The sequence below is a fragment of the Protopterus annectens genome, chromosome 11.part0 (genome assembly GCF_019279795.1).
Source record: "Protopterus annectens isolate FY-2018-M chromosome 11.part0, PAN1.0, whole genome shotgun sequence".
Taxonomy (NCBI): Eukaryota; Metazoa; Chordata; order Ceratodontiformes; family Protopteridae; genus Protopterus; species Protopterus annectens.
In genome coordinates, this window is record NC_056745.1 from 72,450,727 (window position 1) to 72,468,769 (window position 18,043).

Consider the following 18,043-nt stretch of genomic DNA (forward strand, 5'->3'; position numbering starts at 1 on the left):
TCACTAGCTGACTGTAAATGCCACTGAAATCAAGTGCATTCCTTTCTTTTAGATGAGAAAAGAACTCAGAATGCCAAGTCAGGTAATTTCAGCATATGTTCTGATGCAGATCTCTGAAGTCTTTAAATTAAGACAACAGAAAGGTGTCACAGTCTAGTTTACTAAAGCAGAGACGATCAAGCAACTGATTAAAAAATAGCTAGGACATCTAATGCTACATCCCAGATACAGTTAGGGGGTGGGGCTAGTGACAAATGGGGAGGAGGAGCTAGCTGTGAATGGAGGAGTAGGGAACTTGTGCTACACCATTTTAAACATGTTTAAAATATACGCATTGCCAATTTTCCACTTTTTTCTTCTTTTTTAATGTGGCTTCAGTATGTAGATATTCTTTCAACCATCTATTGTATCTGGCACTTTTGTTTTAGTTGTGGTCAGTACACTGATGATTATTGGCATTCTCTGTTGCTGACAGTAAGCTGAAAATTCTGTTCTGCTTACAGCAGGAAAAACCATCAATGAGGCCTTTAAAAATGTTAATCAAAGTCTACATAAACAGCTGTTTAAAGGTGATATTGTATGGAATAAGCAAATATGGGATTTTCTATTAAAATGTGGTTCACAATGATTGTGTGAAGATGAAGTGCACACACTAATGTGTTCTATTATGCAAGGTGAGGTATTGGAAGATAAAAAAAAGTAGAAAGGCCCCAGGCCTTGATGGTGTAAGTAGTGAATTCTACAAAAAGTTTTGTATAATGAGGTGGCTCGACCTTTGGTCAATTTGTTTTGTTTCCAGCAAGGTATGGGACTCAATCCCTCCTCTATGGCATCTATCAATTTTGTTTTCCCCAAGCTGGATAAAGATCCCGCCTACCTGAGTAATTATCAACCAGTTTTTGAATCAATATTGAGCTGAAGCTCTATTTTAGCTGACAGACTGCAAGCTTATATGCCTAATGTAGATGTCTCAGGGTGGTTTCGTCACTGATTATACTTAGGAGATTGTATCAGGCTTCTTACTCTATTGTGGGATTAATAACAGATTTTGAAAAGACCTTTTGACTCTTTATATTGAGATTATATTTGGGAAGTTATGGCCACTATGAACTTTCTAATTGGAACAAACTAGCAGTACATAGTATTTATAAAGATCCCAGATACAGAGTTCAAACAAATATGCATTTGTTAGGAGACTTAGTTATAAAAAAGGAACAAGACAGAGTTGACCTGTTACTATTTCTTTTTTTCTTTTCTGTTATCCATAGAGCCATAAAATACATATATTAATAGATTAGAAAGGTTGGAGGATGGAAGTTTAAAGAAATAAATCAAAAATCATGATTTTTGCTGATGAATGTTTAATATTAAGTGCAAACCCCAAAACATTCTGGTCCTCAATGAGGTAAGCGATACATTTGGGCTCTCTATAAAGTCTGAGATGCAGCTCAAACAAATCAAACGTAGCGGCTTCTAATGTTAAATTAATGTTAAAGCACAAGAACATAAGGCCAAAGGTCAAACATTTTTATTTTCATGAGGATCTTCCACCTCTAAATACTCAGAGAATGTTTACCCTAACTATTCATGGATGATCATTCTAAATTTGGAAACTGTTTGGGAGAGAGGCTATATTTGGATCCATTGTTGGAAATGCTCATGTCTTCAGTTAATCGGACACATCACTACTGCTAAAATGTTTTTATCACCCTTGCCTCTTTATAATTTCAGGCATCTGTGTGCCCTCAGAGGTAATAAATGCCTTATTAAGACTGCTAAATCGATCACTTAATATATGTTGGTCAGTGGTAGGAATAGAGTTCCTGTGAATAGGGCCCACGCTAGTCCCGTGGATCTACCTAGAATGGCAGCTATATGCAGAACAGTTACATTACAGTTACTATTTGTTTTGGATTTAAATAAACTACCAACATGAGTACTGGAAGCCTCCTTACTCCAATGAGACTCACCTTGGACAATCAGTCAGTTGTTCTAAAGACTTTCATCTTTATTAAGACTATGAAGTTCTAGTTCTAATATCAATAAAGCCTTACAATCTTAGTACAAGATGGTCCCACTCTGGGAAGTATGAGATTCCAAAATTCCCTTTTGGGGCTGCCCACATTAGGGAACAGATACACGCAGGCTATGAATTAAAGAAAGAGAAAAAAAAGCTATTTGCTGGATGTTTGATTTAACTATGGTAAATGGAGACACTATGGAATTAGCAGATTTCCTTACATTAATGAATAGGTGGGAGTTAGAAGGTAAGGCCTGTTGGTGCTAAGTGAGCCTGTGTTATACACTGTTGTCATCATTTTAGAAACAATTTGAGGAACCTTTTTTTCCCTTCTTGAAAAATACTAGATTATGGATAGGAAGATGGTGAGAAAGTCAACAATATAAAGCAACAGAAATATATCATGCTTTTCTCCTGCCCCTTCAAAGGAAGGTTGGAGTAGATTTTTCTAAATTCAGCTACTGGACAGCGCCTGGAATAAAAGAAGATCAAGCTGCAGACTTTCGGCATTTATGTATTAAAGTTTGTTGCATCAGTTATTTTAATGTAAAACAGATTATTTTCGTTTTTGGTGTGTACTAGTATTCTGAATCTAGTATATATCAATATGCATTACTATATCTGTGATGGATGCGAGATAAATGGAGCATTGTTGGTATACAAGTTTTGGGAATGTTCAATTGTACATGAATGGCAGACAAATCTATTGGTGCTGTATTGGTTGCATTGACCTCTTGGTAAGCACAAGTCTCGCTTTTCATTGTATGTCACCTTGAATGTTTAGCTACAAAGGACTATGGGTGTGTAATTAGTACATCTGAGATAAGATTAGCTAATTAGCTTTTGCAACATAAAGCTAGGTCTACTGTATAGAGCAAATCAATTCCTTGCTCCTCCTTGTAGAATCACCCTAACACTTACCTTTTACGATCTTCTCTATGGCTCATCTATTTTGACCAACATTCAGATCTCTCTCAATGCTCTAACAAGATAACTAGATTTGCAGCTACTCTGCCACAAACAGATCACCACTGTTCTGCAATACATGCTCTCAACTGGTTAGAACTCCCAAATCAATTAGCCCATATACAACTTCTTCTAACCCATAAAATAGTATATAACCCCTCGATTTGCCCTTCTATCTCCTCAGTATTTCAGTATCTCCGAAATTGCCCTCTGCAGACAGACATAAACCTGCTTGAAATTTATAACAAAAAAAAGAAAGGTATGGGACAAAATTTATACTTACACTGTATAGTCAAATTATGGCACATCTTAAATTCATTCAGAATTATATCAAGCCTCCATGTATTTAAGCCCTCTGCCAAAGAGTTTCTCACTAGCTCATGGCTCTGCCCATAATGCACCTCTCCTGTATGATCTACATCAAGAAATACTTTACACTTCTACTAACCTTTTATCATATCAGTTATCAACACTTGCCCTCTCCCCGTTCTTAAACAGGACGTGTATCGCCTTTTTTTATTTCCTAGCACAGCAGACTGTGCTTCTAATACTTTTCTATAGACGGATTCTCATTATTACATCATTCATTGGTGTTTCCTCATGCTTTATTGCATCATATGTGTTTGGCTGTCACATTGTATGCAGATGTGCTTTTTAATTACATTTATGATACTGTTTTATTTGATGTTATTTAACTCAATGGAGCCTTTCTCACTGGGCCTGCACTGAAAATGGGTATTTATTATCCAGTCAGACTTCCCCAGTAAACAAATGTCAATAAATAAATAAATAGGAAATAACAAAGGTGAGAGGCACAAACAGAACAATGTGAATGAATGGTGAAATACATTGCCAAGACATTCAAAGATTAATAAGTACCTGTGGGATGGAAGACAGGTAAAACACTTATACTATTCAGGCTCTGAGATATTTTATGTCAGTTTGGTCTTTTGATTATTGAGCGCAATTGTTAGTCCATTACCTGTCTAAACTGTGTGACTTAAAAAAGGTGTTGGAACTAGAATAGGTATTACTAGTAGGTCTGTGGTTTAGATGTATTTTGTTGTTTAGTTTATTTCTCTCTCTCTCTCTCTCTCTCTCTCTTTTTAGACTCTATCCTGCTTGATGTATATTTAAGATATTTTGACATATCAGTGTTGTAATTTGTTTTGCATATGTGTTGTATATTTTTCAATAAAGTTCTGGATTTGCAAAAAAAAAGTTTGTGAGGTTAATGTATATTCTTCCTGCATATTTTACTTTCCCCACTGGTGTGACAACAACATACTGTGTTTGGGCAATGCTTGGGATAAGAAAAACATGCTGGGAATGTGAGAAGAACTTTAAGTTAAGAAGATGCTGCAAAACTTCAGTCTTGCCTCCTGCACCACCTTATTAATGGGTGCTAACTCTAACCTTAATGCTACACCTTTCCCCAGCCCTAACCCTACAACTTAAGGTCATTAAAACCTTCCTGTAATACTGCCACTGCACAAGACAGACTCAGATGCACAAACATTCACAAGCACACACAAACAATACTACATCTAACCCCTAACCTAATCCTTACCCTTACTCTGAAATACACAAACTTACACAAAAAACACACAACACCAATCCTTCACTCACTCCTGAGCCTAATCCTACACACACATGCATTCAGACATGGTCTGACACCCACAACCCCACTCACCTGTACTGACATTCCATTTGGTCAACATATCCACCATTCAGCCATCCACATCTCAACATATCCATTCTTTGGCCATCAGCCCCATTGCATTTGTCAAACAAATGTACATTTGGTCAAACACAGGAGAACTAACTATAAACACACACACACACACATATATATATATATATATATATATATATATATATATATATTTTTTTTTTTTAAACCAGAGACTCTCTTCACAGAGTAGTTGATAGTTGGGAATGAAAATAAAAAAAAACAAGTCAGGCAGTTTTTGCAGAAAACTGCAATACTCAAATCAAAAGGAGGAAGAAGACTTCATAGCCAGGTACCGGTCAAACTAAAACGTTATTGTACGCGATGTTAAGTGCTTTCATCCACTAGTCTTCATCAGAACAGAAAACAAGCCCTCAATTCATTATATATGTAATCAAAGCACCAAACAACCAATTGCAAATGCCATAATTGAATCCATTAACAGACTTAATTAAGCACTCATTTCCCCATCACAAGATGTTTAAATCCAAAACCAAACATATTATTTTAAAAGCAGAACTATCTTTTTTAAAATTAGTCCACAACTCTACACTAATAAACACAATCTCTGTGCAATAGCTCCAGAATTATACAAATACAGATACATAAGTCAATAAAGAATTGACTAAATGCTAGTTTGCCCCATTACAAAGTACAATCTAACCATTAAATGAAAATGAGTGCTTAATTAAGTCTGTTAATGGATTCGATTAGGGCATTGTGCAACTGGTTGCTTGGTGCTTTGATTAGGTATGGCTTGAAGGGTTGGTTTATGTTGTTCTGATGAAGTCCAGTGACTAGTGGATGAAAGCACTTAATATCACATACCATAACATTTTAGGTCGAGAGGCACCTGGCTCAGAAGTCTTCTTTCTCCTTTGGATTTGACTGTTACTATTGTTTTTTGGTTGCTATGGATGGGGAAGCTGGAGTTGGAACCACTCTAACCAGAATACAAGAGGTGCAGGACTCATTTGCAGCCAGTTTTGGGAATTTGACTATTCTTGTCATCCATTTAACACAGAGACGTTTAACCTCCTCACAACCCTCAAGACTTGTCTGGAATAAACTTGCTGTTACCGGGGAGTTAACCAGCCAATCCATGAATAGCCCAGGAGCTTCTGGGATTACATCAGCACAAAGATTACATCATGACGGCATTGACACTACCAACAGGTCAATGGTTGGAGCTGAGCAGCCCGAGATTACTTTCAGTAGAACAGACTGTAATTTTGACTTAAGAAGCAGTATTAACATGAGCAGAGGGACTTCACCTGGTTGGGCAAATCTGCACATTGTTCCATTGAGCATGGGAATTTACAACAGCAACTAAAATCTTTTGGAGACCTCATATTCAAGTATAGGAAGCTGCAGTTGGAATGCAGTTACTTAAGGGAATGCCTTCATTCCGGATACCAAAAGGACTGCGGGTATGGAAGTTCCCTTCTGGATTGGTAAAAGACTGTTAAACAGACCTAACAATTCCTGATGTAAAATAAACAGGGATGTGAATTATTGAAATTGTTGATAACATTATCGCCAACTCAAAGTATTAATGAGAACATCTACAACAATTTATTTGATACTAAAGTCATGGAATATAATGATATGCTAAAATCTATTGAGAACGATATTAATATTCTTAAAAATAAAAAAAGCAAGGGAATTATAAGGAGGAATATGAGAATGATATGGCCTACCCCCCCAATACTGGGACTAGAACTGAAAGAACTCATGTTGAACAACTGGAAGAGGGTGTTGCTAATGATGGGGAAAGGTTAAATGTTACTGTAATTTCTGAACAGGACATCCCTTTAGAGATCCCCCCCTTGCGATTGTCACAGAGATTGATAGAAGAGGGGTCAGGGCATTCAGTCCCAGCAATTTCAACAGAATTATTGGGGAGGGAGGAATTTTTATCCCAGAGGGAGGGGCAGGCAGAGAGGGGGAATGACAATGAACATAAGGGGAGAATGAATATGAACAGAGGACAGAACTATGTAAAATTGTACATAATGAGTTAGGTGATTTTAAGATTTTTAATTATAGCAGTATGGATGTTGAGTCCAACTGGGCTAATTTATTTGAAAGAGGCCTTACCCTTTGTACCTTGTAGTAATATTAAAATTGAAGCAGCCCTGATTCAACTTAAGTTATACACAAGAAAGATAAACTTTCAACTTTATTTTAAAGAAAGGAACCAAACTGATGTTAGGACTATGAACATGATAAAAAGACCAAGTGCTTTTAACCCACCATTACATCCCACTGTATTATTATTTGAGAAGCTTTGTGAATTTAATTTTAGGAATTATATCAAATAATCCCATGGTGTAAATACTGGTGATAATCTTAATGAACAGGAAAATTTCTTATTTGATAAGATTATTAGTAACCAACAGGTCAGAGTTATGAAACCTGACAAAGGGGGTGGTCTGGTGGTCATGAAGACAAATGATTATGTCAATAAAATGTTTAATGTTTACATTCTGATACATACGAGGAAGCTTCTATTAATGAAATTAATACTGCATACCGCAAAACCGAATTGCTCTTGGAAGATATGTTATTGAATGACCAAATCACCATGGAGGAACATCAATTTTTGCACCAAGAGACCCCTAAGATCCCTACAATTTTTGGGATCCCTAAGGTGCATAAATGTATTGCAGACCCCCCCTTTGCATTCAATTGTTGATGTGAAAGCATCAAAAACTTTTTGCATTGCTAAGTATATTGATTTTTATACTAAAGTAGTGTTAGATGCTAACCCTGCCTTGTTCAGAGATTCATGGGATTTTTTTAAGTAAAGTAACTGATGACCTTTTCAGTGAGAATATCATTTTTGTAACTGTAGACATTCACGATTTATTCTCAGTGAGTCCCCATGTTATAGGGGTTGAATGGTTTTATGATTTTTTTGAGACTTAAGACGATCATTGATGATGGGAAATTAGAAGTTTTAAGGGATTTACTAGAAATTGTACCCGAAAACCACTTTTTAACTTTTGCAAGACAGGTTTTTAGACAAAAGATGGGGGTAGCCATGGGTGCAGCATGTGCCCCCATGTTTGCCAACCCAGTACTGTCCTATTGGGAATTTAAATGCGTGTTCAGTTCTGAGTTCAAGGATAGTTGTGTTTCATGGGAGATTTCTTGATGACAATTTTTTGGAAGGACACCAAGTCTAGACTTAATTCATTTCTTGATTACCTGCAATCAACTACCAGCATCTTGAATTTTACTATGGACATTTAGGGGAACACAGTGCATTTTTTGGACATTACCCTTAGGAAAAACTATGAGAGAAGGGGGTTGATTCAATGATTTATAGAAAACCCAGTTATTCCAACTCTCTTCTTCATTTTAATAGTATGCACCCCTTGCATCAAAAGAGGTCCATAGTAAAAGGGCAATGCGTTAGGTTGGCTCAGATGGTGTCAAGGGATGATGATTTTCAAGCTGAACTGGTTAAACTACATGAGATGTTTTCTAGGAGAGGTTATCCAGGTACATATTTAGATAACATTTTTAATGAAGTTTGTATGAAGAAAAGTGGTGGGTATTTTTTCCCACTTTTGGGAAAAAATAAGAGGCCTGTTGCAAGCTCAGGAAACGGAACTGAAATTGATAGGAGAAATGGCAATTGTGAATTTAGGCACGGGATGATATTGACTTACACAGATCAGTTTGAGGGGCTTCGAGAGATCATGGAAAAAATTTGGACCATTTTTCAGATCAATAGTGAACATCAAGAACTGGTGGGAATGAGATCAGTAATAGTATACAAAAAAGCACATCATTTTAAAACTTTGCTAGAAAGATTAAAGTTCCCTAGAGTTGAAGGAAAGATGTCCAAGTAATGCTCTATATAGACATATCAAATTGCACCCCACACATAGGTTTACATTTTGTGCAATTGGCCAGGTTAGTTTAGGAGATAGGGGGGCCCAAGGGATGATTATTTAGATTTTCTTGAAATTCTTAAAATGACAGTTAAGAACTAAGGTCACCCAGCCCTGGGATTAAATGAAAATATTTCAGTTTCAAGCATGTTCAAACTAAGCGCTTCTTATTATTTTAGCTGAGGTAAAAACTTGAATTTCGTTATGTATCTCTTTTAAATTTAATTGGAACATTAATTTTCCAGTAGGTCAGGTTCCAGCTGTATGTCTTGTTTGTCTCAGTGATGTTGTGCCTATTAATGTAGTTTCTTATTTATGTTTTAAAATAGAGTGTGCTTTGTAACAGGGCAAACTAGCATTTAATTAATTCTTAATTGACATATGTATCTGTATTTTGTATAATTCTGGAGCTATTGCACAGAGACTGTGTTTATTAGTGTAGAGTTGTGCACTAATTTTTTTAAAAAAGTTAGTTCGGCTTTTAAAATAATATGTTTGGTTTTGGGTTTAAATGTCTTGTGATGGGAAAATGAGTGCTTAATTAAGTCTATTAATCAATTCAATTAGGGCATTGTGCAATTGGTTGTTTGGTGCTTTGATTAGGTATATAATGACTTGAGGGGTTGTTCATAGGTTCATAGGTTCATAGGTTCATACTAGGCTATCTGCCCAAGGGCATTTATAAGCCTAGCCAGAGTTTTGTGGCTTTCGCCACCCCTTTAGTTTGGAGGATACTATGCCCATTATTTTGCTGTGCTTCTGTCAAGCAGTGACACTGAGATAATCCCTGGGGTATATCTGCGATCTCCCATCCATTGGTCAAGATTTCTCTTGAACAAAGCCAGCGAGGTGCTCTGCCTCACATGTACCAGGATTTTGTTCCACAGCATAGGGAGTCTCTGGGTGATGACTCTGTCCCTCCAGCACGTCCTATTAATAACCGTGTCAAGGTTTAGGTCTCCCGCCATTGTAGTTCTGAGGGATCTAGATTTTTTGAGGTGAAGCATGTTCATCAATTCTGGGTTGGACATGGCCTTGTATGTCAGGCACAGGTCACCTCTGAGCAGACGGTAAGTGACTGAATAGAGCTGGAGTTTCTTCAGTCAGGCAGCATAGGACATATTTTTGAGACCCTTTATCCTTTTGGTGAGGAACTTTTGGGGCCTTTCCAGTTGCTGCAGGTGTCGTGTCAGATACTTTCCGAATGGGGCATTGTACTCAATCATTGGTCTGATGAGTGATGAGTACAGGGGGACGATGACTTCCCTTGATCTGGATGTGAATCCCTTCATGATCAGGTGGGCAATGTAGAAGGTCTTCCTAACTACTTTGGCAACGTGAGTGTCAAATGAAAGGTTACTGTCAACCTGGGTCCCCAGATCCCTGATAATCTTTTCTGTGCTTAGTGGGTTGCCGCCTATATGGTAGCTAGGGGTAACCTTGTTTTTCCCGAAGGGTATGACTATGCATTTTTTGGCGTTTAACTTTAGGCCATGGCTCTGGCACCAGTTATCCATTTCTATAAGACCCTTCTGAAGGCTATCTGTGTCAGATGTGTTTTCAACTATGGCGCCCAGTTTGAAGTCATCTGCAAATTTTGTCAGCCATAATCCTCCTGTGTTTGCTTGTACTTCTGAAAAGTAGATGCTGAACAGGAGAGGGCCCAGGACTGAGCCCTGTGGGACACCACTTGTGACAGGTTTTGAGTCTGACATGGCGCCAGCAACTCTGACCCTGTGGATTCTGTCACTTAGCCAGTTTGCAACCCATCTTGTGACGTATGGGTTTACATTTAAGCTGATGAGTTTTTCAATGATACCTGAGTGGGGTATTGTGTCAAAAGCCTTTGCCAGGTCGAGGTAGGCTGTGTGGACTGCCTTTCCCTCATCAATGGCCTTGGTGACTGTTTCAAAAAAGTCAACCAAGTTTAAAAGGCATGATCTGCCTTTGACAAAGCCAAACTGGGTCGGATCCAAAGTCTGCAAGTCTCCTATGTCTTTATTTATGAGTTCCATTATGATCCTCTCCATAGCTTTGCAGATCAAGCTTGTCAAGCTGATGGGACAGTAATTTCCAGGGTCGGTGGAGGCACCGCCTTTGTGAAGTGGGACCACAGTTGCCGTACGCCACTCCTTAGGCACATATCCTGAGGTGAGGCTAAGATTAAACAGCTGCCCTAACTGCGGGTTTAATTCCTCATTGAGTTTGTGGAGCACACATCCGGGGACACCATCTGGTCCCATGGATGCTGTGTTTTTTGCCTTGGAGAGAGCAGTTCTCACCTGAGCGTTAGAGATGTTTGGGGGGCTATAATTCTCTGGTATAGATATCTCACCTTTTGGGGGGGAGAAGTTTGCACTGAACCTGTCAGCCAGTATGTTGGCAATGTCTGTAGGTTCAGTAATTTTTGCATCATTTTGAACTAATTCTGAGCATATCTGGGAGTTTCCTCCCAGGTTTCTAACATAGCTAAAGAAGGCCTTATGATTGTCCTTTGAGTCCTTAGTGACCTTTCTCTCAAAATTCGCCTTGGATGATTTTATGAGAGATCTTAGTTTTTTACTTATAATGATCAAGGGTGTTTTCCCTTTTAAAGATTTTGCTCTATCTTGTAGTAGCTTCCTCCTTTTGTTGTAGAGCTTGTTTATGGCTGGGGTCCACCAGACTGGACGCTTGCCTTTGGTACAAAGAGTCTTTGTTTTGTTTGGGATTGCCTTGTCCATGCAGTCCTGTAGGTGCTGGTAGAAGGCATTTGTAAGTGATTCAGCGGTTTGAGTAATGGTGTCCGTGGGCTCGGGGGCCTTAAAAGAGACCACACCAGTCTTTAGAAGTGTGAAGTCGGCTTTTGAGAAGTTCTTTACTGTGGTCTTTTTTATCTCAGGTGGGGGCGGGATGTGGACTTCCAGTGAGATTAGTTTATGGTCTGATCTCACCAGTGAGGGGTATACTTCCGGTGTTGAACATTGTGACCCCATGTTCATGATGATGATGAGATCTAGTATGTTTTCTCCTCTTGTGGGGATGGTGACTAGTTGTTCCATGGCATTTGAGTTTATGAACTCTAGGAACCTTTGGGCTAGAGTGTTGGGGCTTGAGTAGTGATCTCAGTCTATATTCAGGTAGTTGAAATCACCTAGTATGGTGGTGTTTGGAGATACATTTATCCCCTCCAGTGTTTTCAGGAAAACTATGTGAGGTTCCTGAGATTGAGAGGGTGGCCTGTAACATGCTACAAATTGCAGAGCAGTCTTGCGTATGGTTAATTGCACCTGGATGGTCTCCGATGCATCGTGCGTTGCCACCAACCTTGAGGTGTGGGTGTCCTTGATGAATATAGACACCCCCCCTCCTTTCTTGGTGTTGTCCGGATTTTGGGGCCGGAACGCATGATATGAGGTAAAACCTGATAGTGCCCGGGTGCTCTCGGGAGCCTTGAACCAGGTTTCCGTCACAGCAGAGACATCGATGTTCTCCATACTGAGAAGGGCCTCGAGTGCGTGCATCTTGAGGTTGAGACTTCTGGCATTGAGCAGCATTACCCTTAGTTTTTTTCCTTTTTTGTGTTCTAGGGTGGTCGGTTTAGCTCTCTGCTGCCTTAGCAGTTTTATGTTGTTCTGATTAAGTCCAGTGACTAGTGTATGAAAACACTTAACATCGCATGCAATAAAGTTTTAGTTTGAGAGGCACCTGGCTCTGAAGTTTGCTTCCTCCTTTGGATTCGACTGTTAATAGATTGTGAGTGGTTTTGGTTACTGTAAAACTGCAATACTGCCAACCTACGTAGAAGGACATTTACTATTCATTGGACTCTCTTTATATCCATTTCTAATACCGTTGTGGCATGTGGCACAATATTTGGCATATCTGACATGTTTTTTCATCAGTTGCTAATCTTCTTACAACATTGTGGCCTGTGGCATGATATGTGATGTGTTCGACTAGGTTGGCATAATGGTTATGGTGGTTACCTTACAGATGCACAGAGCAGGGTTTGGCTCTCAAAGGGGGTAAATAGCTAGACTTAAAATGCCCCACAGCAGCGGTTAAATGAATACTAACCTATGAACCTTCCCATTTTCCTGCTGGTATTAAGCAATAATACACTTGTCAAAATCACTGTTCTCTAGCCAAAAACATGATAGGCTTCAGTTGTTTCTTCTTCAGACTGATTCTGACAAATGATTTGGTTATTCTGCTGTAAAACACTCTGTCTTCCTTTTGGTAGGTGACGGCCTTGCACCCCTGCACAGACGATGCATCAAAGCAAATGCTCTGCTATGGATTAAACCCAATATCAAGCAGCATAAGATACAATTATGTCACCTCTGGTATGTCTACACCAAGCTAAAAATCTTCAACTGGACACTAAATACTGTATACTTAGAAACAAAGTGAAATAGATGTCAAGCAGCACCAAACTTGGGTTCTTCACCCCCAGATTCATACTCCAAGCAATTTTGACAGTGAACACCCACTTGCTCAACACACAGTGTCCTTGTCAGTTTATTCTTTCTTCCAATATACTTGTAACGGAGGTGCTACCCACTTTCAGAACTTTCAGACCACCTCCTATTAAAAGTAACTTCATAAAAGCAAAGATTATTCCTGTTCAGAGGATGACCACCTTGATTCTTTCTTGAATGGTGTTACTACCCATGGAAACATCTTGGTCAACCACTGTATTTCAGAAAACTAGCCCCGGGATTCAGGAAGCCAAAAATTCCATGCAGGAACAGTGTAGGAGCTTCTGCATGGAAAATGGCCGCCGAACGATTTGCCATTCTCACATGCATGAGCGGCCCTACATTGTTCCAGCACAGAAAACCGGAAAACATGCAAATTACCTCATTTGCTGGTGAAAACCATGCAAATCACCTCATTTGCTGGTGAAAACCATGCAAATCACCTCATTTGCTGGTGAAAACCATGCAAATTAGGTGATTTAATGATACAACAAGCTGCCAGGTCTCCATGCTAGAATAGTGTCAGTGCAGAAATGTATTCAGAAAATAACTGAGTACGTTTCTGCAACTGACAAAACGGAGGCATGACAGCTCGTGAAAAAGCATGTATTATGTACATCAGGCATGCCAATGGCCAAATAAGGCCATTGGCATTAAAAATTGATTAATTATTATGAAAATTAAACTTTTTTGGGCCGATCTCAGACATGTAAGCATAGGGCAGTGGTGCACAAACAAGATTGTGCCAAAAATAATAAAAAAAATGGGAAAACTCAATTTTAAGTTAAAGCTGCATTTTACCATTATAGTCAATGGCATGCAGAATGTAAACAATACCAGGGAGCACTGGCTGTCAAGGGGAAAGGGTCCATTTTAGTGCAGTAACTAATGACCTACACACTGGGGTATGTAAATGAGGGGAGTTATACTGAATCACATACTTCTTCAAAGTGTCAGCTTGTACCTAACCATGTAGGTGCAGCAATACAACAATGCAAGTCTAAGACCTGGATGACTACATAAGGGTGTGTTGTCAGGCATTCTGTAAGTTCATTGGAGCTCTGCAGTCCGTGTTTGCCCTTAGCTAAGCACAGCTAAGGAAGGAGGGGGTGTGTCAGATGTGCCTGAGCACTGTGTACATAGCCTAAATGGGTGTGTGTGCTGCCACAGCAGGTTTTAAACATAAAAAAAAAAAAAAAGGGATAATCGCAGCACTGTTTGCATTTCAGCACTGGGTATGCGCAGCATGCCTTGGGGCTTAAATAGGGAGGAACTGGGAAGGGGAAAGAGCGGTAAGAAGGCAATCAAGGGGAACTAGCATAGCTGGCAGGTGGAATGCATCAGAATCAGCCAATTACACATGCAGCAGCCCAGTACACCACTATAAACCATGCAAACACCTTTCAGACTGTTTTTTCCCACAAACTCTACACCACAGGTGTACACAGATGGGGGATTTTTAACTGGCAAAAATAACTAAATATGTTTGACGCTGCTGCTGCTTTACTCCATCAATATCTGCTAGAGACTGAGGGTGGTGAGGAGGAAAATGCTGACAACTGACCCACAGTGAGGAGGAGGAGGAGGCGAGTGTACAGACCCAGGGTAACTTACCAGGGCCTACATGAGCTGGAGATAGTGGAGCGCTATAGAGTGGACAGGGACATTCTACAGCAAATCGGCCAGCTGTGTCATCCCTGCCTCACACACAGAACCAACAGAGGGGAATCCATCCCAGTGGATAACAAGGTATGTGTAGGCTTAAAAATACTATCCACAGGTACCTTCCAAAGACCAACTGGGGATATCATGGGGGTTTCACAGGCATCAGCATCCAGGGTACTCCATCAGTTCCTGGATGCCATGACACCAAATGCCAATGAGCACATATATGTTCCCAACACCCTTGAGGTATTGACCAGAAGTATGCATCTCTTCAACCATATAACAAAATACCCCGAGGTAGCTGGTGCTATGGACTGTATGCACATCTGCATCAAAGCACCATCTGGCGAGTGGGGTAGGGTCTACATAAACTGCAAGGGCTTCCCCTCCATCAACTGCCAGGTCATGAGTGATGCCCAGGGCATTATCATGAACATGTGTGCTGGCAGTCCTGGAAGCTATCACAACTCCCACATTTGGCATTCCTCACAGCTGTATCAGGGGTTTGCCAGGGGGGCATACCATATGGCTATCTAGTGGGTGATTCTGGATATGCACTGGAGCCGTGGCTGATGACACCCATCAGAAATGCACACACACCTGAACAAGAATGCCATAATGAGGTACATGCACAAACCAGGATCATTAAAGAGTGTGTGTTTGGGATGCTCAAGACATGCTTCCACTGCCTTGACATATCTGGTGGAGCCTTGCAGTACTCTCCAGCTACATGTACCAGATGGGCATAGTATGTACCATGCTACACAATATGATCCTGTGGAAACAGTGCAGCAGGAACAGCAGGGGACAGGGCCACACAGCCCCCCACCATTGTCAAGGCCAGCACAGGCACAGAGGGACTTGGAGGAGGAACTTCCTGAGCCTGCCCCTGTAGGCAAATGGAGGTGTGCCAAGTATGCCCTGTCCTTGGCAAAGAGGCAACACATAGCACTGTAGGAACCCAGGGACAGATACCTCTCTCTGACTTGCACATACAGCAAAATGGATGACAAACATGATGCTACCTGTGCTTTACCATGTATAGGGAGTGTACTACATGCAACCGACATAGTCAGCGCTCCAGCACTGTCCTCAATACTGGCCCAGCAACAAGATAAGTCACCCTTCCTATCAATTACTGAATGGAGTAGTATGTTCTGATAGTTGTATGTATGGTATGGATGCAAGCATGCAAGGGAACTGGGAGGCTGAATAGGGTAGCAGCTGACTGCTATATGGGACAGCAGGAAATCCATAACAAATACTGGTGTCAACATACTAGGCAGTGGTACACAAGGTGACAGCTCCCACCACAGTAGATATGATGGCTCAAATAACTGTGGGTGTCAATAGGTCACACACATGGACGTCAATGAGGGTCACAAACCCACACACCAGCCTCACCCAGCAGGACAGGTGTAGAGGACCATAAAGAAAGGTCAGGCTAAGGTCCCCAAATGATGGCAATGGTGAACAGCCTCCTTCCAGACCAAAACAGACATACTACAACAGATTTGGCAGTTGCAGTTTAGTTTTGATGGGTAAGAAGTCTGAAACTGAAATTTATGCCATTAAAATCTAACATGTGTACTCTACTGATATGCCACCTTTCTGCATGATAGGTCACAATACAATACAAAATGGAAGCAAACAGAGTAACTGAAATACCAGTACAGTCATTGCAAATGTTTAAAGTCTTCAGGTGTGCACCCCCCCCCCCACAATCCCATGTAGAAATGCAGTAACATGCAAGTTTGAGGAGTAATATCACTGGAGCACAGTGGTTGTGTCTCAGTGGCCTAGGTACAGTACTGTGGTCGACAGGGCCATTGCAGTGCCAACCACACTGCTTCTCAGCTAGAACCATGTCAGCAGTTGTACATAGTCACTGTCAAAATGTCAGTATCTGTCACCGTTGGAAAGCTGGACACACCATGAATGGGGGCTCATACCTAGAAACAGTACACAGGTGGAAGTACCCTACACACAGTGCATATAAAATAACTGTCAACTGCACACAACTTTGGAATTATACATAGAGGTTGGCATCACATTAGTTGTCCCTTTAGTATGGAATACTGGTAGTCTGGACAGTCACTGGCAGACCACAAAATGCACAGTTATAAAGTAATGACAGGATGCCCATGTCCACACACAAGGCAGCATAAGGGGAATGTCCCAGGTATATCTGTGAGTCAGGTGCCAGTAGCTTCCATATCACACATGCACCCAGCTCACCCCACCATCAGCCACAGGTTTATCACAGGTCATATTCTTGCTGTAGGGAATTAGTACAGCATGAACCAATTTCTGTATGGGAATACATACATGATGCTGCATGTGAATGGGTGTACCATGCAGGTATGTCCCTAGCTGTAAGCAGCAACCTGCCCACATCCAGACTCATGGATCAGTATGAACAGGAAGGATTGACAGGAACACCTCAACCACTTACCACTGTCACCCCAGGGTAATCCACTGGTTTGCAGCCTGGGAACTTATGAGTGACAGAATGCACTGGCCTGCTACAGATGGCCTGCAGCATTCTCAAATGGCCTAAAGTCTTCTGGCAAAGGTCCATGCCTCACCCATAGTGTCAATATGCGGAATGTCAGGGGGTCCTAACTACCAACCTAACACAGTAAACAGAAAACAAATGCAAGGCCATGCTGGCAAATGCCAGTAGCATGCCTCCCCAAGTCCTACTGCAAGGACTGTGGATCAGGGCATAAATACTACTTGGAAAAGGCCCAGCTATAGGGATACCTCTGAGATATTGCTTTCATAATGTTAGGAAGAGGAGAGAATAACAGAGGTGAGGTGTAAAAGCATGGATGTCATGGAGTGTGTGTAGTCTGAAACTCTAATGTCTGCTCATACTACCCCTGACTGCAAACCCATGAATGAAAAGCCACAAAACTGCTTTTAAACCACAATGTGAGGGTAAACTGACCAGATATACGAGTCCTGCCTCTGGATAACCAGGGTGTATTTTTACAGCTGAGAGGTCTGGCCCCAGCAGGATATGTCCATTCCATTAAGTTGAGAAAAGCACAAGAAGGGGATCCCCAGCCAGCACACTACCAAGGTGCTGGTCCATTTATACAGAACCAGCAGTCTGTTGTCTGTAGCTACCCCTCCACAATTACAAGAGTGTGCCAAATGTGTAGTCTATGCCTCAGAATATTGGTCTCAGCTTCATTCATCTTGTATTTGCCTGGTAAATAACTGTGAGCAAAGAATGACATCTGTCAGTAACTGAAGACATGACACTTCACAGTGTAAAACAGTA